This window comes from Microcaecilia unicolor, chromosome 10 (assembly GCF_901765095.1).
Source record: "Microcaecilia unicolor chromosome 10, aMicUni1.1, whole genome shotgun sequence".
NCBI lineage: Eukaryota > Metazoa > Chordata > Amphibia > Gymnophiona > Siphonopidae > Microcaecilia > Microcaecilia unicolor.
In genome coordinates this window covers 175,334,396-175,359,358 of record NC_044040.1, presented here as the reverse complement: position 1 = coordinate 175,359,358, position 24,963 = coordinate 175,334,396, and the positions used below count along the sequence as shown (strand labels likewise).

The 24,963-nt window shown below is 40.4% G+C and overlaps 1 protein-coding gene across 2 annotated transcripts in view; it reads left to right on the top strand.

The window, feature by feature from the left end:
* SLC9A9 (solute carrier family 9 member A9) overlaps positions 1-24,963 on the top strand; it is a 514,180-nt gene that overhangs the window by 442,105 nt on the left and 47,112 nt on the right. The gene's annotated exons all lie outside the window — the stretch shown is intronic.

Below are 24,963 nucleotides of genomic sequence, written 5' to 3'. Positions count from 1 at the left end.
AATTGCTCCAAAATTAGCGGAATATCAATTCTATAACTAGGTCATGATGAATCACATTAGAGAGAATTTTTTGGCTAAAGACTTTGATAACAGTCGTTAGCAATTTTAAGAGTTCATGATCTGCCCTCACTCTTGTTTAAGGTCAAATAACATTATCTGTGGCAGTTCATACAATTCTTTGTCATAAAGCATGTGGGGACAGGCTTATAGACCTCAATATGTATACTCTGGAAGAAAGATGGGAGAGGGAAGATATGATAGAGACATTTAAATATCTACGTGGCATAAATACACAGGAGGTGGACTCTTCCACTTGAAAAGGAAACTCTGGAAAGAGAATGCATAGGATGAAGTTAAAAGGAGTAATCTAAGAACATTACTTTTTTACTGAAAGTGTGGTTGATGCATGGAATGGTCTCTGGTAGAGGCAAAGATTGTATCTGAATTCAATAAAGCGTGGGGCAAGCAGATGAGATCTCTTAGGGTGAGGAAGAGATAGTAGATAATTTGGATGGGAATACTGGTTACGCCATATGGCCTTTATTGACCATCATGTTTCTATACTTCTATATGTACTATAATAGATCTGAGACACCAGTACATGAAATGTGAGGTAGGGCATTTCAGTAGGACATATAAATGTTCACAAAAGCAATGGGTTTATGATCAGAGTCCTTCAATTTCTTAATTGATTTGGGTAACATGTTAGAAACACAATGCACAGTCCTACTCCTTAGCATGTTCTTGTCACTTGACTAAGCGAATTGATAGCAGTCAGATACAGTGTACAAAACCTCAAGACCAGCAGATAGATGTGTGTCTGGACATATGTTAAGAATCTGCTCATCGTCTGGTTGACCCAGCAGAAGCACTATGATTACCTCTTAAGCCCCAGTACTATTCATCAAATGCACACTGGCCACAGCCTCACCAAATTCAGTTTTACCCATGGGTCATGACTCATGACCATAATCGACATGGAAGGTCAAAACCAGGTTGTTGACTTGCCAAGGCTTATACAAGTCCAAAGTTACATGTGATCATAACTGGCTATCTCTTGCACCACAGAATGTCTACAGTCAGGTCTGGATTTGGAAAGTGAGGCCAGAGTAGATTTTTCAACAGGTGTTTTGTTTTGGAGTATGGTCATAGATGTCACAGTGAAGTGGAAACTCTGGGATTTCTTAGTTTCAAACAAGAAAACTTGGTGTGGTGGTCCAGCAATGAAGGTCTAGTGGGACAATAGCCACAGGATGTTGGTAGGTCTCAGTGTACCACTAATAATCTGCTTTGTGAAATTTAGATGTATGTCCACCTTATGCACATATGCAAATTGGGCCCAGACTAGTGCACAGTACTCCACCAGTAACAGGTCAAGTGGCTCATTTCCATCAGATTAAGGAGCTCTAAGAGAGGAACAATACACTGCTCTGAAATTTTCCACCACACAGCCACATACAGATAGCCCACAAGCAGAGTTATACTGTTTGGGTATGGTATTGATTACACAGAAAGACACTGCCCTCTTATGAGATTTTTTAAAATAAAGCATTCAAAGAAAATGGCTCTTATAAAATTGCATAGCCAAATACTCATCTACAAGTATATGTGCCAACAAAATCACATACACTGATACATGCAATGCACTTTGGTGTTCTCTGGGGTGTGATTTGGGTGGAGCTGAGGCAGAGATGCAGTATGCATGTATTTTGTAAAATACAGTTGTACACACATAGGAGCTGATAATAGGATATCTGTTTGAGAGAAGCAGCTTTTTAAAGACTATTCTATGAAAGCAACATAACCGCCTATGTGCCTTTATAAAATAAACTCCCAAATCTAGGCCCAGCTGCCCACAAATGCCAATACACAAATTTGTACCTGCTCCAGAGAAGGTGTAAATACATGTCTGTACTTTATGAGGGTAATTCTACAACTGGGTGCCTCCAGACAGGCATCCCAATGATGCAGAGTAAGAACAGCCCAGGACCGGCTCAAGGCATGGACCAGGTGAAGCACTGGATTTAGGGGCTTCAAAGGTGCCAAAAACCTGCCTCTTCTGCTCCGCTGCAGAGACCAAAATCTCCATCCCTGGGTCTGGTAACCCCCCCCCAGACTGCCCTCCCCCTGGTCTACCTTTAAATGTGGTTGTCCCTTCCCAGGCACTGGCACCATTCTACCTAATGCTACCTGTACCAGCTCTGGTGTCTTCCCTCTGCCACACCATGCCATAGACCTAATGTAACCTCAAGTATGTAAATGCGGCAGGGACATGTCCCCGGAAATGCCTACATGCAGATTGCATAAAAGTAAACTCACTCTTTAAATCAGGACAAACTAATACTTATATGCTGAGGACTCATCCTTGCATATAATTATCAAACTCCCAACGCATTAGACCAGTGAAGAATACTGGACTAATGACAAGGCAAGAGTTCCTTCCATTATGACTAATAAATAGTGGGACAAATGCTCTCTGAAAGTCCAACTTATATTTACACATAAAAATATGTTTAGAGCAAATTTTGCATTGGGAGTTTGATAATTATATGATTGCTTAAAAGTAGGCTAGATTCTATATATGGTGCTAAAAAATTGCTGTTCTATAAGCCGCGCGTAAAGTTAGGCATGGTTTATATAATACTACATATGCCCAGGAATTGCGCCTAACTTTAGTTGTGGCCATTTGCACCTACGTTAGGTACCTATCCCTGTTATTCTATCACAATGGATGTTAATTTTAGGAATTCACCCATTACGTCCCTGACTCTCCAATTTCCACGCCCACTTTTTCAGATCACATATAAATTTTAGATGCGGATACCACACCTAAATGTGTGTGCGTAAATGCCAATTAAATCTAATTAGGGCCAATTATTGCTTGTTAAGCCAATTATTGGCGCAAATTAGCTCATTGAATTTACTTGAACAGACACATTTTTTAGCAACCTTTTTAGAATTAGGGTGTATATGCAGAAAATACTTCATAAAATTATCTTTTTGGAGCACACGCACACACTATTAAGGCTAAAAGAAATACCTTCTGAAAATGGAAGAAGGAACCATCTGAAAATAAGAAGCAGCATAAGGAGTGTCAAAGCAAATGCAAGGCACAGATAAAGAAGGCCAAGAGGGATTACGAAAAAAAAATAGTATTAGAGGCAAAAAAAACATAGTAAAAAAATGTTTCGGTATATTAAAAGCAGGAAGCTGGCAAAAGAATCGGTTGGGTCGCTGGATGACCGAGGGGTAAAAGGGGCGATCAAGGAAGACAAAGACGGAGCGGAGAGATTGAATGAATTCTTTGCTTCGGTCTTCACCGAGGAAGATTTGGGTGGGATACCGGTGCCGGAAATTATATTTCAAGCAGACGAGTCGGAGAAACTTACTGACTTCATGGTAAACCTGGAGGACGTAATGGGGCAGTTCAGCAAACTGAAGAGTAGCAAATCTGGACCAGATGGTATTCATCCTACAGTACTGATAGAACTGAAAAATGAGCTTGCGGAGCTACTGCTAGTGATATGCAATTTATCCTTAAAATCGAGCGTGTACCGGAAGATTGGAGGGTGGCCAATGTAACGCCCATTTTTAAAAAAGGTTCCAGGGGAGATCCGGGAAATTATAGACCGGTGAGTCTGACGTCGGTGCCGGGGAAAATGGTAGAGGCTATTATTAAAAACAAAATTTCAGAGCACATCCAAGGACATGGATTACTGAGACCGAGTCAGCATGGCTTTTGTGTGGGGAAATCTTGCCTGACCAATTTGCTTCAATTCTTTGAAGGAGTAAACAAACATGTGGACAAAGGGGAGACGGTTGATATTGTGTATCTGGATTTTCAAAAGGTGTTTCACAAGGTACCTCATGAAAGGCTACAGAGGAAATTGGAGGGTCATGGGATAGGAGGAAAAGTCCTATTGTGGATTAAAAACTGGTTGACGGATAGGAAACAGAGTGGTGTTAAATGGGCAGTATTCACAATGGAGAAGGGTAGTTAGTGGGGTTCCTCAGTGGTCTGTGGAAGGACTGCTGCTTTTTAATATATTTATAAATGATTTAGAGATGGGAGTAACTAGCGAGGTAATTAAATTTGCTGATGACACAAAGTTATTCAAAGTCGTTAACTCGCGACAGGATTGTGAAAAATTACAGAAGGACCTTACGAAACTGGGAGACTGGGCGGCTAAATGGCAGATGACGTTTAATGTGAGCAAGTTGCAAGGTGATGCATGTGGGAAAAAAGAACCCGAATTGTAGCTATGTCATGCAAGATTCCACGTTAGGAGCTACGGACCAAGAAAGGAATCTGGGTGTCATCGTCAATAATACACTGAAACCTTCTGCTCAGTGTGCTGCTGCGGCTCGGAAAGCGAATAGAATGTTGGGTATTATTAGGAAAGGTATGGAAAACAGGTGTGAGAATGTTATAATGCCGTTCTATCGCTCCATGGTGCGACCGCACCTTGAGTATTGTGTTCAATTCTGGTCGCCGCATCTCAAGAAAGATATAGTGGAATTGGAAAAGGTGCAGCGAAGGGCGACTAAAATGATAGCGGGGATGGGACGACTTCCCTATGAAGAAAGACTAAGGAGGCTAGGACTTTTCAGCTTGGAGAAGACACCGCTGAGGGGAGACGATAGAGGTATATAAAATAATGAGTGGAGTGGAACAGGTGGATGTGAAGCGTCTGTTCACACTTTCCAAAAATACTAGGACGAGGGGGCATGCGATGAAACTACAGTGTAGTAAATTTAAAACAAATAGGAGAAAATGTTTCTTCACCCAACGCATAATTAAACTCTGGAATTCATTGCCGGAGAACATGGTGAAGGCGGTTAGCTTGGCAGAGTTTAAAAAGGAGTTAGACGGTTTCCTAAAGGACAAGTCCATAAACCACTACTAAATGGAGTTGGGAAAAATCCAAAATTCCAGGAATAACATGTATAGAATGTTTGTACGTTTGGGAAGCTTGCCAGGTGCCCTTGACCTGGATTGGCCGCTGTCGTGGACAGGATGCTGGGCTCGATGGACCCTTGGTCTTTTCCCAGTGTGGCATTACTTATGTACTTATGTACTCCATCTTCGGAGTAGGTGTGTATTTGTGTGCTATTTGGGAAAGCTGTGAGATCTTACAGCCCATAGGCCGTTATAAAGCAGGTGCTTTTTGGGGGGAAATTTTGTATAATCATCCTGTTATGAAATGGCTCCTTTAATGTCAATTTGTTAATAATGACCATTGGGGGGTTTGTTTCCAACAGTAGGTCTGGTCGCTATGGTTTTCTGTAAGTGATTTAAGGCTAGTGACTTATCCTGTACACACAACACACCTAACGGAAACAAAATTAAATTCCATTACCCAGTCATTATCAAAACACATGCTCTGCTCATAAACCTACCCAAATTCTTCCCTGCTGTTCTCAAACCTCTATGAATCCTACACAGTTTCTCACTGTTTTGTTCAAATTGTAACCATGTTCGACAACAAATGTAACGATTTTACTCTCAAATCATGTCAGCCACATTGAGCCTACCAACAGGTGGGAAAATGCAGGACACTAATGCAATAAATAAATAAATAAATTTTCTCCCCTTTCTTTCAGTGTTAGTGCAGGTGGTAAGGTGCACATTTTAGTCCTATTAATTGAAAGAGGTGCAAACCAGATCAAAACACATGTGGGACCTCTGTGAAGTCGGTCAGAGTAAATCAAATAGCTAAAAGAGGTGAAATATTTAAGTTCCCCTTTTTGTTACAATAAATCTGCACTTCTAAAAGATCAGGTATACATGTGATGTATCACTTCATACTATATGTAATGAGTTTATCTTGTTGGCCAGACTGGATGAACCATCTACTATGTTACTATCTGGACTTTTGGAATTTACTTGTATCATTGAAACAATAACATGAGACTGCAGAATCTAACAGAGTAGTCTATTACTGAGATAAGTGGTGTAGGTTCCTGTTGACTCTGTGTATAATGTACAAAATGGATCACAAGTTAAACACCAATAGTCTCTGATACTGTTTAACTGCAGACTCTTACTTGATTACCCACTGTCCAGACCCAGCCAAGCCAAGGCCATAGTTGGCACTTCTGTCTAGAGCCAGCCCATGGCCCTATTCTTTTTACACCTCCCCCTGATCTCTTTGGGTGGTGCCAACCTCCAGTCCTGGGTGGCACTGCACCCCTCGCTGTACCACCCCCTGAGATGGGTAGGACTAGATTCAATAAATGGTACCCAAATTTGGGTGCCAAACAGATGCATGCAGATCACTATTCTAGAAACAGCGCTCCGAGTTAGTCACCATTTATAGACTAGCGCATAGCGCCAGGATCCATGCCCAAAGATTTACACCAACTAGTGTAAATCATGCATACATTAGTCATGGATCCCCCAACTTATATAATACTGTGCACATCTTTAGTGAATGCCCCTGACCCCCCCCCCCCCCCCCATGACCATGCTCCCTATTAAGTTGTGCACTAAGAGCTTCTTTTACAAAGCCGCACTACCGATTCCCACGCAGCAAATAAAAGGAAGCCCATAGGAATTAAATGGGCTTCCTCTCATTTGCCGCACTGGAAATCGGTACGTGGCTTTGAAAAAGAGGCCCTAAAAGATTTGTGTGTGCATCTTTATAGAATAGCACTTAGCAAGAAGATGCATGCCCAAATCCTAATTGGAGCCAATTAACTGCAATAATTGGTTGTTAGCACCCAATTATTGCTAGTTATCGGCTCATTACTCAAATTGGGCACTATTCTCTGTATTCTATATAGCGCACCTAGCATTCCACGCTGAAATCCAAGCATGTTCTACAATAATGTACGTAACTTAATTGGCATTACAAGCTAATCAGCATTGTTAACAGCACTTAACAAGCAATAATGAGCACTAATTGGCAATAATTAAAATTTACACACACATCTCACTAAATGTATTTTTCAGTGCACTGTGCCTAAATTTTAATGCGCACAAGCAAAAAGGGGCATGGTTATGGGTGGGGAAATGGCCGTTTCATGGCCATTCCAAAATTTACATGCACTGTTATAGACTGTAGCCCTCTGCACCTAAATCTACTCACCAGGATTTACGCCATGTTTTCGTTGATGTAAATGAGGGCATGTAGTTTTAGATACTTTGATATCAACTAAGCATATTCTGTATACCGTGCCTTAATCTTATATGTTTAGGCCGAAATGTGTTCTGTGCGGATATTTTAAGCACCATATGTAGAATCTGGCCCTCTATATAGAATCCGGGGGCTAGTCTTGCTGTGGTAAGCTGGATTTTCAGCCGCATTATCTGAGTAGTGCAGCTGAAAATTCCACAGATAGGGAACATACGTTCAGCAGCAGGCACAAAGGAGTCAGTTCTGTAAGTGTGCACCTCAATCTGGGTGACCCGAAGCTATGTGGTCGGATTCGGAGCCTATTCTATAATGAAACCTAGATGCCTAGGTTCTGTTATAGGAGACTAGCATAACCCGGCATTGGCATATCTGATATTTAGGTACCCGCAGTTACATCAGCCCTAAAGGTGGTGTAAGTGTGAGCACCTAAATGCAGCAGACACATATGTAACTTACAGTATGCTGTAAGCTATGCTCATAAGTAGGAGCCCCACCTGTATCATCTTGATTACTGCAATGGTCTTTATTTGAGTCTGCCCTCAAAATTGTTGAAAAAGCTTCAGTTAATCCGGAATACCTCGGTGTGGTTAATTTACAGTCTTGATAAATTTAGTAGTATTTCATCTTATTCAGCAAAATTACATTGGCTTTCAATATGTGAAAGAATTTTGTTTAATTCGGCATGCTTAATATTTCAATAACTTTGGAGTTAGTGATAAATTTAGTAAGTGCTCCAGTGTCTGGATTTTCATCTCAGTTGCATAATCAATTGGTGCTTAGATTAGCTTTGTTTAAAGGTGTACTTTTTTTTTAGAAGGGTAAATACTAGGGCCCTGATATTTAGACAGTGGGAGATAGCTGGGCTGTCACCCACAGTCAGCATTAAATCCGGATATTCAATATCGGTCCGTTTCCAGTGACCGGCATTGAATATCCAGTTTAACTTTGGCTAGTTTGATTTTAACTGACCATGCTGAAATTCAGCACTGGCCGCATAAAGTAAGATCAGTCAAAGTTATTCTACCTATTGTGGCAGCCAAATATGGCTACCAAACTTGGCCGCTCTCACTTTAAAAATTGGCAGATAGCCGGTTATATCACCCAATATAACCAGCTATCTTTAAGCTGCTAAGCGGTGATATTCAGTGCCAGACAGCTGCTTAAGTGTAATTTTAGCAGCCATTTTCGTTTGAATATCAGATGGTATATATTCCTTCTCTGCAGTATCTTATTGGAATTCTCTTCCTGTTTCTGTTAGAACTGAGTTGAATTATCTAATGTTTCATAAGAAATGAAAAACGTTTTTGTTTAACAGATCTTGATTTTTTTAGTTATTTATATACTGTTGATTTGATGATTTCTGAATAAAATCATTTTATAATCTTTTGTTAGATATTTAAAATTTTTGTTTGATAAATTGTGATTTTTAGGTATTTTTTTATTGTTGATTGGATGGAGTCAAATCAAAACTAAATCACTACCAAAATTAAATTGTCATTTGAGATGTTATTGCTAATTTGATGCAAACTTATTATGTATTGTATATATTTTTGTATACCACATTGGATCCATTTTGGGGGATATAGGGGTAAATAGGAGCCATATTGATATCCCATCCTTGCTCCACTCCAATGTATACCCCCCTTACAAATAACCAATATGTAAATTAAGTGGGTATTTGCAGAATAGCACTTAGGTGCCATGCTAGCACTTAACACAACTAAGTGCACACTTATGTGTGTAAATACTAGTATTCTGAACATTTACATGCACACCCCCAGATTCTATATAGCATTACTTAAGTTGTGTATGTAAAATCTATTCAAGATCATTTGGCCTTCAGAAAATCTCTAAAGACCCTATTATTTGGGAAAGCTTAAGCTACAGACCCGCCTAGCATCTCTAACTTCTGAACTGCAGTCGCTACGACATATTGAACTCTATTACTCTTTCTCCTTTTCCTCTCCTTTGCTGTTACTTGCTAATCTCTTTACTTCATTGATTTTGATTGTTTGCTGAATTGATGTATGTGTTTGCAGACTGATGTAGGCCACATTGAGCCTGCCCATGGGTGGGAAAATGTGGGATATAAATGCTATAAATAAATAAATGTAGTCGTATTCTGGATTTGCACGTGCAACATAATTGGTTAACAAGCCAGTCAGCGCCGATAATTGCCAATTAACAAACAATTATTGACACTAAATGGCATTAATTAGAATTTACATGCACAGCTGTCTGTATTTTGTAAAATGATGTGTGTAAATTCTAATGTACATAGGTGAAAAGGGGGCATGGAATGGGTGGGTCATTGGTGTTTCTAAAATCTATGCGCATTGTTATAGAATACACCCAGTCTGAGCCTAATTTACACCAAGTTTTACTTGCCATAAATGCCCACAACTAAATTTAGTCACATGGATGGCTGCTGGGTGTATTCTATAAACTGCGCTTAAATTTAGGTACATTCTATAAAGTATGCCTAAATCTAGGCATATTTTATAGAATACGCCTAGGCGTATTTTTTTCCACATGGATTTTATATAGAATCTAGCCCACAATAGATGCATAAATATTAGAGCCCTGTTTATAGAATTATCCTTCACATCTACGAGTCTTTTTGGTTGTTGGCTAGTATGTTTTCAGATTGCTTATAGCGGAAATGGTGATGGTGTTTGGGGTACTGTTTCTTGAGGCAGAAGAAGCCATGTCTATAGATGACACTAGTAAAAAAGGTCCGTTTCTGACACAAATGAAACGGGCGCTAGCAAGGTTTTCCTCGGAGTGTGTATGTTTGAGAGAGTGTATGTGAGAGTGACTGTGTGTGAGAGAGAGAGTGAATGTGCGAGTGTGTGTGAGAGAGAGAGAGAGTCGGTGCGAGTGCGTCTGTGTCTCACACGTACTTGCACACACTCTCATTCTCACACACACACTCTGTCTCTCACAGTGTGAGACAGAGTGTGTTTCACACACAGTGTGTGCGAGAGAGTGTGTGTGAGACACAGACTCTCTGTGAGACTGAGTATGAGACCAAGAGAGTGTGTGTGACTGTGTGACACATAGAGAGTGAATGTGATACAGTGTGAGACATAGAGTGTGTGAGAGTGAGAGAGAGAAAGACATTGTGAGAGAGAGTCTGTGTGTGTGACAGAGATAACTCCCCCCCCTCTCAGGTGTCACCCCCCCCCCCCCCTCTCTCTGGTGTCTGAGCGTTACTGTGCAGGACGCTGAGCTCTGGCTGTGCTTCAAGGAACTGACCAATCCTATTTAATAGAATGCACCTCCAACATTCTGAAGCCGAGAAACCTTGTGTGGTTGGTCACTTCTGCTTGTGACAAACCCGGAAGTACGTGATGTCAATTCAGGAGATGGATACAGAGAGCAGGAATTCCTCAGCCATGCAGTCAGCTTCAGAATGTTGGAGGTGCGTTTTATTATATAGGATTAGGAAGATTAGTGCTGAGGACATGAGTGGAGAAAATATAAGGATTTGTATATTGTGCTGTTGCAGAAACTGCTGTATAGTTTGTGATGAGTCTGGCTGCTGTATTGTCCTACAAGTTGGTAGCGAATCAGAATACAGCAATTTGAATCCCACCAACAATTAGAGCTGTACATGGTTTCTGGGTAACTGTTCTTTGCTTTTAAGTGGCTTACTGAAATTTTTTAGTAAGGTAATACAAGGAGACTCTTTGAAGATTTTCTTTAACTGGAAAGTGCTCCCAGTGGTAACATTATGGCTTAGCAGGGATAAGTTTCCCAGTTTGATGCCAGGTCTGCCCAGTCCTTTATACCTAAAGAAAGAGTATTTTCATCTCATTCTAATACCTTGAGGGTATACAATTTCTGCTGACTTCCTTTTCTATCAAACTGTCTGTAACAAGCATTGCTAAGGTAGTTTAACAGAGTAGAAGAGTAAAAAAAAAACTGCTTCTCAACAAGATTGCTATCTCCTTTACCATAGCCAAGGTGATTGCTGACTTTTAAAGCTTAAAATACCAAACCCCCTTTGAACATTTTCTTATATGGCACAAAATCATTCAGATAGGTTAGGAGATAGGTGGGTCTGTTTTCCAGATTTTCAGCCACTCGTTACAGTGGCATACTTCACTTTTCTTTTTATCTTTCTGCCTTCCTAGTTTATCAGCTTCTAATGCAGTCAGCCAGAACTGTGCCTTCCCCCACCCCCATTGCTGCAGTTTGCCATTTATCCAATGTATAACCTTTGGTTGTAAAGAGGCTCATTTTTAAAGCACATAGACTTACCAAGTTTCATACTATCTAACTTTGTAAGTCTCTGTGCTTTGAAAATGAGCACCAAAGTCTTACATGATTATAGCAGCAAGGTAAGTCAATTGGATAATTAAATCACCTGTACATCCCCAAATTCATCTTGTCAACTGGGCAAAAGGCAGAACTAATGAGATACTTAAGAGATACCGGGGCAAATGTCTTTGTTTGGAGGGAGGAGGTGGAGTCAAGACAACAGGCAAATAGTGCATACCATTAAAATCATTTGTGTAGTGCTATCAAATGTGCACAGCACTTTACAAACAGATATAATTGTCCCTACTCCTCGGACCTTACAGTCTAGTCAAGACGTACAAGAAACAAGAGGTTTTGAGTTAAGGCAGGGTAAACTGGTAGGGTAGCCATGTTAATCCACTTTTTAAGGTAATAAATATAAATAAAACAAAGAAAAGAAGGCAAGCTGATACCTTTATTTGTAATGTAATACATTTTTTACTAGCTTTTGAAGGTAATCTTTCTTCAGATCAGAAATGAGCAAATGATGACATATCAGAATGTATGTCATTCCAATGACAATCTCATGGGGAAAGGTAAGAGTGTGTGGGGGGATGGGACAAGCAGGGGGGGGGGGGAGAAACGGAGAGATTGATGGGTGAGCAGAGAGTGACAAAGCAGTCTAATTTGATAGGAAACCCAGATCTTTAAGTCCTGTCTGGTGGGTGTCAAAATATTTGATCATTTTAACTTCAAAGAAAATAAGATGATACCTTTTTTATTGGACTAAATACATTTTTTGATGAGCTTTCGAAGGTAACCCCCCTTTTTCTGATCTGAAATTCAAAATGGTTGTGAATGCTGGATGGTTTTCAAATTTCCTTTTAGTATTCTCACTATAAAGTCATTCATGCAGTTCTCTGATCTGGCAAAATGCTGTCCTACAGAGGTGTCACCCTGGTTAGGACTGTAGTGTTTATTGTGGTACCAATGTAAATTGAGCCTGGTCTTAAGCATTTGGCCTGTCTCTTCAATATAGCATCCTTCTTCACATTTTTTGCACTGAATAATATACACTACATTTGAAGATGAGTATGTGTAGGATCCCTGTATGCTGAACGTTTTTCCTATGTGAGTGACTGTGGGGTCATAGTAACATAGTAGATGACGGCAGAAAAAGACCTGCATGGTCCATCCAGTCTGCCCAACAAGACAACTCATGTGTGCTACTTTTTGTGTATACCCTACTTTGATTTGTACCTATGCTCTTCAGGGCACAGACCGTATAAGTCTGCCCAGCACTATCCCCGCCTCCCAACCACCAGCCCCGCCTCCCAACCACCGGCTCTGGCACAGACCGTAGAGGTTTGCCCAGCACTATCCCCGCCTCCCACCACCGGCTCTGGCACAGACCGTATAAGTCTGCCCAGCACTATCCCTGCCTCCCAACCTCCAGTCCCGCCTCCCACCACTGGCTCTGGCACAGACCGTATAAGTCTGCCCTGCACAATCCCCGCCTCCCAACCTCCAGCCCCGCCTCTCACTACCGGCTCTGCTATCCAATCTCGGTTAAGCTCCTAAGGATCCATTCCTTCTGAACAGTCCTGTGATATGTGTTGGCATAGTTTGCAGCTTGATATATTGCAGGGATGTGTGTGCCATTCTCTTTCTCAGTCTCTATTGGGAGCTTTGTTTCCATGAAAATTTGTGAGTAAAGTGGTGTGGTAGCCATGTTAGTCCAGTTTTAAAGGAAATAAATAGAAATAAAACAAAACATAGAAAAAAAATACAATGATGCCTTTTTTTTTTAATTGGACTAACTTAATACATTTTTGATTAGCTTTCAAAGGTAACTCTTCTTCTTTAGATCAGAAATGATTGATATAGTGAAAAAAAAGTCCTCTATTCAGGTCTACCTCCTTTCTTATGTAATCTGGTTATAAGCTATACACTTACACAGTCACTTCTCTTTTCACCAAATGACAGTAAAAGGTGGCCTGCGGTGGCGTCGATCTGTAGAAGCCACCTTTTCCCGCCATCGGTAAAAGGGCCTTTTTTCAGTAGGACTGGTAAATGGTCATGCAGTAAGCAAAATATTGCCGCATTAACATTTACAGCTGGAGTCCTTACCGCCTCCTATTTAGGAGGCGGTAAGGGCTCCAGCGGTAGAAATTTAAAATATATTTTCTAGCACCAGAAGTGGTGCATGGCAAAGAAGGGACTACTGCTGGGCTCCTGGGCGAGCCCCTGCTACCTCTTCCGCCTTTTAGTAAAAGGACCCCAACTTTCTTGTTGTCCCATCTCACCTTCATATTCTCTTTGACTATATGAGGCATTTCTCCTTTCATGTACAGGCTCCTTCCCTTTGAAATGGTTTTGTCTCTAGATATGTGCATAGAAAGTTCACATAAGAAATGTAAATCATTCCTAAAGATCTATTGTTTGGGTCAGGCATATCCCCCTGATTAAGCTTGTAACCTTCTTATCATCATTGGCAGCATTGGGTTCATGGGTTTATTTTGTAATATAGCTTCTGTTTGTATCATCTTTCCTCCTCTTGTCTCTTTTGTTTATTACTTTTATATCCACAGCTTGTAATCTAGGCCTCTTAATGTAGTTTTCCCTTGTCTGGTCTTCTCCCCAAATTATTTTTATAAATAGTATTTTAATGATTATTGTAAACCACTTAGATTTACTAAAATTTGTGGCATATCAAATAAATGTTAAACAGTGAAATAAGTTCCCTAAGCAGAAGGCATCCAACTTTGGATATTTGCAGTTTGCAGAATATTTTACAAAAGGCTTGCTATAGGTGGAGCTTTATGTAAAATACATATAAGGCAGTGGGATGTACACATATAACACCGAATTCTATATATCGCGCCTAGCATTCAGCGCCAAAATCTAAGTGTACTATATAATAATGCACGTAACTTAATTGGCTTAACAAGCTAATCAACATAACAGCTCTTAACAAGCAATTAGCACTAATTGGGAATAATTAGAATTTACACCCATAACTCGCTAAGCATATTCTGTAATGCATGCGCCTAAGTTCTAATGCACGGAGCATAAAAGGGGCATGGTTATGGGCGGGAAATAGGCATTTCATGGGCGTTCCAAAATTTATGTCACTGTTATAGGATACGCCCTTCTGTGCTTAAATCTACACTCCAGCATTTATGCCATGTTTTGCGTGATGTAAATGGATGCACATAGTTCTAGACACTAGGATGGCAACTAAGCGTGTTCTATGGATCGCGCCTAAATACACTTAGGTGGAAATTTATTCCGTGTTGGTTTTTCAGGTCTCTTATATAGAATCTAGCTCATAGTTGGCAGCAGGTATAGTAGGAACCACCATTTTACAAAGGAACATGTCCAAAAGAAAGTGGTATCACTCAGTGCTTTGAATTAGTAAGTAGTGAGTAGCTGTTTTTGCAACCTAGGCATGTAAGTACACAATTTTACAAAACTGGATGTCCAAGGAGACCCAGTTAAAGAGCCAACACCTTGAGTGAATTCCTTCAAAAAGGCGGTAAATAAATCCTAATAAATAAACTCTAGTTGTTGACCTTTCGAGGTGGTTTCAAACACCAAGTAAATAACCACAATTGTCCCCTCTCAATCACTCCTCTGAAGCCTCATTCCAAACGAACAGTTGTAGTAGCAGACACTTAAGTGTGGCACAGAGTAGGTATAAATGCCGTTGTGCAAGTTTTTTAAAGTATGCATATACTGATGTTGCAAAAATAGAAACTAACAGGGGAATTCTGTAAACGGTGCTCAAAATTGCGTGCAGGAATTTGGGAGTGCATACAATGTAAAGAAGTAATGAGCCTATTCGGTGCTAACAATCAATTATTGGTGTTAATTGGCAACAATGTGAATTTGTGCATGCATCTTGCTAAGCGCTATTCTATAAAGTTTTTCAGTTGCATATCTTTTAACATGCAACTGAAAAGGGGGTGTGGCCATGGGAGGGGCATGGGCAGTTCAGGGGCATTCATTAAAGCTTGCACTATTATAGAATTTGGGAGTTCTGCAACTAATGTAGGAAAGAGGATTTACACCAGCGTTCAGTAGGTGTAAATCCTCATGCTTCAAAGTTGGGCATGCATCGCACTAGTCTATAAATAGCGCTCAACTTGTAACAAGGAGGCTATTATCAAATATAGTAAAATTCTAATTTATTGGGTTCTCCAAAAATATAAAAAAGGAGACATACAAAAACAATTAGACAAATAGTCCTTAGGAGCAACGTAAAATAATTGACTCGTGGTCTCCCTTGCTCAGTGTTCTCTTCTCTATTACATCTTTCATACCTCTTGATAGCTAGAATGAATGTTGCACCCCTCATTCCACTGTAAGTGGCTTTTGTCTCTTTCCAGTTGGTTAGTTCCAGCTGATTACCAACCTATATCTTCTTTATCAGTCCTTCACAGTTATATTCTATCTTCTAGGCATAGGGAGTGCCATGTAATTCAGTCCTCTCTTTGGTGGGCAACCCCCCCCCCCCCCCCCCGATCTTCTACTTGCCTGAGAATCATTGACTGGCAGGCACCAGCGATCAAGAGAGACTGCTCTACCACCTACTCATAGGCGGTCGGTGGCCCAACTGTTTGGGGAGGCTAAAGGGGACGGGGTTAGGGGTGGAGCTTACATCCATAATTGTCTAACACGCAGGAAAAAAATAAGTAAAAATAAAAGTCACAATACCATTTATTAAATTTATTAAATTTAGATATTAGATATGTATCATATGACAAAGAATAAGTGGTTGCTCAAAGCATATACTAACCACAATCGCTCAACTGCAAAACACTATACACAAACGTGTGCAAAAACACACTCATAACCTTATCAAACCATAACAGCACTAATTCCAAGGACAGGATGAGCTACAACCTTATGTGTGGAAAGGCAGCACTGTAATTACACCGGGCTCTAAAATACCAGTACACAACCTAGTGAAAAAAAAAACAAAAAGGGCTGCAAACACTACACGCTAGCAGAATACTGCACCCAGATCACACATGAAAAACACATGACACAACAGATATGAAGGCAAAATACTGAACTGGAAAGTTACCTCAAGAAGTCAGACTCAGCATGCAGCAATACTAGAAAAATTGAAACTTACATGCAAAATATCACAGATGCACATTTCCAAAAGCTGGCATATGCTTGCTTTTGCTTTTTCCCTTCCTTCTCCTACACTCTTTTGTTTGTTTCTTTTGAAGATGTAATAATGCCTTCTTTATCTTTCATTTCTCTATGCAAAATTTTAGAAATGATAACTTTGTTATTTTGTCTCTCATTTATTTGTTTGTATTGTATGTTGGATTATTTGTAGTAAATAATCAGCAGATCTTAGTACACACAGCTTCAGCTTTAGAAATGTTAATTTCTTTCTTCATCTCTCTCTCATTCACCCCTGAATAATTCACTGCTGAGTCACTTTAAAGTTGAAGTAACAAAACATCTGTTTACTCACAGTTTGTAGTTAGATTATAATCAGACAGGCTTATATATACATATTACTATACATTTGTATTATCAGCTCCTTCCATGTGCTTAGATGGTAATGGATGCTCACACCACCATGGATCCTCTCAGGTTAGGAGAGAACATGAGCTCCATGTGCTCCATGTGCTGCATCTGCTGCATCTGCTATGTCTACTGTATCTAATCCCCACAGGAAGTTGCATAGCAGTGTGACCTCTCTAAGTAATTCACATCAGAGGTCACAGAGTAATCACAGAGAAATAATAGGTGACAGGCAATGCATGTAAAATACAATTACATTCCAACAAACCCCTTCTCATGCATAACTGTCATGCAATTATTTATTCATACAAAGTCCAAGCTTTATACGCAGATTCACAAAATGTTCTCTGGGTAACGGTTTGGTCATGATGTCAGCTGTCATCTCACTGGTGTGACAATAGTGTAGACTGATGACCCCTTCTTTTGCCAACTCTCGCACGTTGTGGTATTTCGTTGCGATGTGCTTGGTGCGTGACTGAACCTTGTCATTCTGTGACAGTCGGATGCAGCTCTGATTATCTTCCATTATCTGGATTGGTCTCTTTTCAGCTATTCCAAAATCCAGTAAAAGTTTTTCAATCCACATCAGTTCTCTGCACGCTTCCGATACAGCCACATATTCAGCTTCTGTAGAAGACAAACTCACAATACTTTGTTTATGACTGGCCCATGAAATTTGTACATTTCCATACATAAACACATATCCACTTGTGGATTTATAATCAGAATGATCCCCTGCCCAATCTGAATCACAGTAACATATTAGTTTTGGATTACTATTGGCTGAAACCTTTAATTTACAATCAATGGTACCCTTTAAATACCTTACCATCCTTTTAACTGCAGTCCAATCTGATTTGGTAGGTGAGCTGACCCTTCTGCTCAAAATTCCTACTGCATTTGCTATATCAGCCCTGTATGTGGTAGCTAGATATAAAAGCTTACCTATGGCTGATCTATATTGGATGTTATCTGGTAAAGGTTCTCTTACTGTTTCATCCTTCAGAAAATCAGTGATCATGGGAGTGCTTACAACTTGGGCATCTTGCATACCTAAACTTTCAATAAGCTCATTTATTTTCTGCTTCTGGCTTAGAAGATAAGAACCATCATTTTGTTTCTCAATTTCTATACCAAGATAGTATGACACATTACCCAGTTCTTTTATCTCAACATTGAGGTTTAAACACTTTACAATGTCCTTGTACTCTTGCTCACTTTTGCTTGCAATGAGCAGATCATCAACAAAAGCTAAAATGTATGCATATTGTCCATTTGTGCACCTAGTGTACAAGCATTTATCTGCTTCACCTTGCTTAAAACCTAAATTGGTCAATATTTCATGCAATTTTTCATTCCAACATTTTGCACTTTGCTTTAATCCATAAAGACCTTTGTTTAATTTACACACTAGCTGTCTTTGTTTTGTATTTATGAAACCTGTTGGCTGTTCCATGTACAAGTCTTCAGTTATATCTCCGTGAAGAAACGCTGTTTTCACATCAATGTGGTTGACTTGCATGCCTTTTGAGACTGCAATGCTCAGAAGTGTTCTTATTGTCGTGTGTTTCACTACAGGTGCAAACACTTCATCAAAATCTTCTCCATATTTTTGAAGATATCCCTTTGCCACTAATCTGGCTTTATACCTTTCCACTTTTCCTTGTGCATTCCTTTTTAACTTGAATACCCATTTGCATCCTATAGCTTTCTTGCCAGGAGGTAATTTTGTAAGAATCCAAGTATTATTTTTATCCAATGCATCAATTTCTTCTTGTGCAGCTTTATGCCATTCAGCAGCTTCTTCTGCTGGCATTTTCTCAATCTCATCCCATGTTAAGGGCTCTTGAGCTTCTGCTGACTTTGTTAGGTAAGACAGTCTTGGGGGTGGAACACCTTTGTTTTCCCTGGATGAGCGTCTGACAACAGGTTGGTCTGACCTTTCCGCATCCTCTAAATCTGAGAGTTCTTCTCCAATTGATTCCCCTTCTCCAACTGTACTGTCTTCTTCAATGATCCTTTCTGTGTCTGTTTCCTCTGCCTGTTCCTCGTTAGATACAGGTGAGTTGCTTTCAGACATCTGCCTTGGTATGGCATTTATATACACTGGCATGTCTATTATGGTTCTAGTTTCATATTCTGGATGATAAGGCTCATCTGGGATAATCCAGCCTTTATCAACCCTTTTGTTTTCATCAAAATATGTAACATGTCTTATGCCAACAATGCCAGTTTTCAGATTCAAAATTCTATATCCTTTGTGTCCTGGAGCATAGCCAACTAAAATGCCCCTTTGTGTTGTGGAATCCAGCTTATGCCTTCTTTGCTTTGGTACATGAGCATATGCTGTACTTCCAAATGTTCTTATGTGTGACAGGTTTGGCTTCCTACCATGCCATGTCTCATGTGGTGTGCGCTGAGCGCCTTTAGTTGGCATTCTGTTTTGTAGGTACACTGCTGTGAGAATGGCTTCCCCCCATAGTCTTTTAGGGAGATTGCTATCTGACAGCATACATCTGGTCATTTCCACAAGTGACCTAAATTTTCTCTCTGCAACAGAATTTTGCTCTGGTGTGTAAGCTACTGTTGTGATATGTTGAATGCCTTCTTGTTCTAGAAATGTGCGCATGCTTTGTGAAGTGAACTCACCACCATTGTCGGTCTGAAGAACCTTTGGTTTTCTTTCAAATTTATTGCTCACCATGGCTACGTATTTCTTCAGCATGTCTGTGACTTGATTTTTCTCTTTCAGCAAATAGGCCACACAATATCTAGAGAAATCATCCAAGAATATTAGCACAAATCTGTTATTTCCCAATGATGGGATATTAAACGGTCCACATAAGTCACTGTGTATTAAGTCCAGCACTTTATTACTCCTATTTCCTGTGTATGCAGGAAATGAGGGTCTCACACCTTTTTGAGTAACACAGTCTATGCATTTCTCCATTTTACCAGCATCTGCACTTATCTGAATGCCAGTGGCCAGTTGCTTACTGTAAAGATCCTGGATCACCTTAGAATCACGATGTCCCAGGCGGCTGTGCCAGATTTCCAGACTACATTTACCATCATTCTTCCTTACTTGCGCCATATGTGAGGCTTCACCTGAAATGTTCAGCTTATAAACATCATTATGCATAAAAGCTTCAGCATACACTTCATCATTTTTAGAGATTGTGCACTTACTATTTTCAAAATGAATCGCAAATCCCTTCTTATCTAATGTAGATACACTAAGCATATTGCAAACTGCTTGGGGAATATACAAGACATCACTTACAGGAATTTCTTTAACTTCATTAGACACTTTGCATTTTAAGAATCCAATCCCTTTTGCTTGGATCTTAGCAGTCCCTGCGTTTGCAGTTTTAAGAATACCTTCCTCTGGACACATTTCCTGAAAGAAATCTTTACAATTGGTTAAATGGCATGTGCTCCCTGAATCCAAAATCCAAGTACTTTCATTTGAATTATTATTTACCATAGTCAAAGATTTTTCTGCCATTAGAAAGCCCTTGTGTTTATCTTTGTCCTTCATACATTTCCTGGTTTGAAAATTCTTTAGTTCCATTGGCTTAGGTGAGCTAGAGGGAGTGTTTTGTGTTTCCTTACACCATTTAGATACATGTCCCTCCTTTCCACATGAGTAGCAAATCAGCTTGCCCTTGGGTGGAGTTTTCCCATAGCTCCGCCTTCCTCTGTTCTTTGCCAAGAAATTTGTTTCATTTCTCTCTGACTGACTTTGAGAACACATCTCCTCAGAATCATTTATTATGCATTCCTGCCTTAGTTTTGATGTTGCCTGTTCAAAAGATTGCCCTTCAATGGCCTCATTTACAGACCTAAAAACATCAAACTTCTTTGATAGTGAGGTAAAAAGAAATGCTCTTTTCAATGCATCACACATGGGAATTCCAGAAAGTTCTAGCTTTTGAAATGAAGACATAAGATGCATAATGTGATCATTACATTTACTTTTATCCCTTAATTTGGTTTCATTCAACTCTGCTAACCAAATTGGTTGCTGCTTTGCATATGTAGTTGCATACATAGTTCTCAGTTTATATAAAATGTCCTTTGGTGTATCTTTTCCCTCCACTAATATGGCTTGTTTCTCTGAGAGAGCTTCCAAAAGCATGCACTTCACATAATAGTTTGCATTGTCCCATTCAGCCATATTTTCAGCTGTTCTGTCTTGATCTAAGCATATATATAATCCTTTTGCTCGAAGGAGACATATGAATCTTAGTTCCCACTGCTGATAATTAAACTCAGTTAATTTAGGCACCTTGAGAGAATAGAAAAATGGTGAATTTCTTCCCTCAGCCATTTTCTTAGCCTTCTGTCTGCTGTGTGGGGGGAGAGAGAGAGACAGACTGAATCTTTCCTTTAAAACTTAAGAGAAAAATGTGGCCTTTTTTTTTTTTTTTGCCTGGTAATATTTCTCTTCTTTTTCAATTCCTGGACCCTGGGCCCATAACCCTTTTGTTGGATTATTTGTAGTAAATAATCAGCAGATCTTAGTACACACAGCTTCAGCTTTAGAAATGTTAATTTCTTTCTTCATCTCTCTCTCATTCACCCCTGAATAATTCACTGCTGAGTCACTTTAAAGTTGAAGTAACAAAACATCTGTTTACTCACAGTTTGTAGTTAGATTATAATCAGACAGGCTTATATATACATATTACTATACATTTGTATTATCAGCTCCTTCCATGTGCTTAGATGGTAATGGATGCTCACACCACCATGGATCCTCTCAGGTTAGGAGAGAACATGAGCTCCATGTGCTCCATGTGCTGCATCTGCTGCATCTGCTATGTCTACTGTATCTAATCCCCACAGGAAGTTGCATAGCAGTGTGACCTCTCTAAGTAATTCACATCAGAGGTCACAGAGTAATCACAGAGAAATAATAGGTGACAGGCAATGCATGTAAAATACAATTACATTCCAACATTGTAGACCTCCTTGTGCCACCATGTGCTTGACCCGTATATCAAGTGCTCTAAATAAAATAAATCAGTGCTGCTTGGTTTTGGACATGAAGTCTACTAATGCTAGAATAGTATTCTATAAGAATGATCACATCAAATTAAATTTTGGTTTAATACAAGAACTATTTGAATAAAATCACAAACATATGCCAAACATCAAAAGGTACTGAACAGTGTGCTATTGAGGGCTTTCAAAGAAAAGGAACCCAGCTGCGGAGTGACTATAAAATCCCACTCGGAACCAGGCACCGTCCCCATACTGACGCTTCAAAACTTACCTGAGCCGCAGTTTCTCCTCCCATAAAAGCTTCACCCCGCACCAGCAGGAGAGCGACCGTCAGACAGAACATGAGGTGCCTGCCCGAGCCCCAAGAGGGACACATCATGCCACCAACAGCACCTATGCACGGGGGCTAGGCCCGCGCAGAAGTTATCCTGGAGTGGACCCGGTCCTCACGCGCCAGGAGAAAAAATCGGAGCAGCGGCAAATGCAGAAGTCCGGGCCTGCGCATGCTTGCTCTCTCACTATCTAGCGGCGGCTCGACTTCAGCCTTTCCCTTCAATGTCCCGCCCTCGCGGAAACAGGAAATACCTCATCAGAGGAAGGCGGGACACTGAAGGGAAAGACTGGACTCGAGCTGCCGCAGCCGCTGCAACTTAAAATACCAGCTAACTGACCTTTAAATGCAGGGCGGCTGTGTCCAGAATGGCATGGAAGGTATGTCGGGGAGTTAAGGGCGGACTTAGCCAGGGGCGGGAGGCCGGAGATACAATTAACAATTTGGAGCCGGAGGAGAAAGGCGGGGAAAGTCACAGCTGGGCTGGGGAGGCTTAGCCTCCCCATGCCTCTTATACGGGACGCCTATGCACCTACTGTGAAGTAACCTCCTGTTTCTGCATAGGTGGAATGTGGCAGGAAGAAGGCCTCATGACCAGCAGAGCAGTCTCAATCGTTCGAGGCTCAGGCACTGCCAGGGCATGAAATTATTATAATTATTTAGGGCTGTAGAATTAATGCAATAATGTGAAGCAGAAGACCTGGCACAGGAGCAGAAAAACCAAAGCAGCCTTCTGCCTGCCACCAAAGCCTCCGTTCACACCCAGGGAAGCAGCTGGGAGCCACACAGGAGCTAGAGACTGAACCGACCTTCTGCCTTTCTGGGGCTGCTGCCAAAGCGGGCTCACATGTGGCAAAGCTGCTTATCTCTATGTCAGAATGATCCTTCTTTTTATGCAAAAAAATTACTTTTTAACGGGTTATAAAGTTCTGGACAGTTATTTCAGGAGCCAATGTCAACTGGCTACAGCCAGATGATTGCTGTCCACAGTATCCAGCAAACTTGGATTCAGAAAGAATAATTCCACATCAGGTATATGTCTACCAATGTAATAACTGAATGTTCAGCAGAAAGTGAATTTTAATAACTACTGAACATAGTCTATAAGTCATATGAGAACCTTATGTTAGCAATACAGACTCTTATTTTTATGTGACTTGCCACTGAATGCTCATTTTACTGTTATCACCCACCTGGGTGAACTAATCTTATGCCTTGTGAAATCAGCTATTACAATACCATCTGCTATCACCAGCAATACAACCATGGTTTTAATTCTGATGTGTTTTGGTGTTTCACTTTGGTATTTTTTCCTGGTCTTTTATACTGAATAAAATCAGGCCTTTTTTTGAGGGGGTACTTGGGGGTACTGAGTACTGGCACCTTTTCCATTATCTGCTAAAATTGACCCATGGACTCAAGTTTTAATGAAAAAGCTCAGGCTCTATACGCCAATTCTGCCTTGCCATAGATTAAGTACATAAGCACTGCCATACGGGGAAAAGACCAAGGGTCCATCAAGCCCAGCATCCTGTCTCCGACAGTGGCCAATCCAGGCTTCAAGAACCCAGCAAACCCCCCCCCCCCCCTCCAAAAAAAACTTAATTCTTAATAATTTTCAATGGACTTTTCCCTCAGGAATCTGTCCAAACGCCCTTTAAATTCTGTAAGGCCAGCTGCTGTCACTACATTTTCCGGCAACGAGTTCCAGAGTCTGACTACACGCTGAGTAAAGAAAAACTTTCTCCTATTTGTTTTAAATCTACCATATTCTAGCTTCATCTTGTGTCCCCTGGTTTTGTTGTTGTTTGAAAGTGTAAACAAAACGCTTCACATCTGTCCGCTCTATTCCGCTCATTATCTTGTAGACTTCTATCATATCACCCCTCAGCCGCCTTTTCTGTGACTGGTTGCAGGGGGCCTGGCTATTGTGGGGTGGGTCCCTCAGTGATCAACCCGCCCCTTAATGATGGCCTAGCATTTGAGTCCCAGCACCTTTTTTGCTAGAAAAACCGCACTGAATAAAAGAGCTGAAAGAGCTACCTGTGTGCTATCATGAGATCCATTTAGACAGGGGTAACTCCATGTTTATGCAAGAGGTGGCATTCACAGTTAGATTTGGTAGAAAAGTATCCCTCGCATTTCGCACAGGGGTAGGGCTTCTGACTGGAATTATATAGTCAGCCTGCATGGAAATTTGCTTAACAGCATGTATTTTCCTGCCACCCTAATTTCACCTATTTCTACTATGTAAAGTTTGTGAAATAATCATAGAGGGTACGTATATGTGGTAGATTATTCTTCTGAGATAGCAACCCTAGTGTGGTCAGTTGGTTCTATATAATTATTACAATATATTAGGTTATAAAAATGATCAAACTTTACTTTTGACTGATGGTGTGGGGGGGAGGGTCCTTAAAAGATTGTTTGCCCCAGGCCTAGGTTTGTCTCCCGGCAGCCCTGTAAAAAATATATATGTAGCATTTTGGTATTTTACATTACATTTAAAAAGAAATTTTAATAGAAATAATACCCCCAGAGCTAAAACTCAGGGGAACATTAAAATTGATTCTGAGTTGTTTTTGCAACATCTGGGAAGACTCTCGCAGTCAAAGACAAAAAAGGAGACTTTCTATGTCTAAAGAATAATTTCAAAAGCTTTATGGAAAAGATAAGTCTTCAAAATAG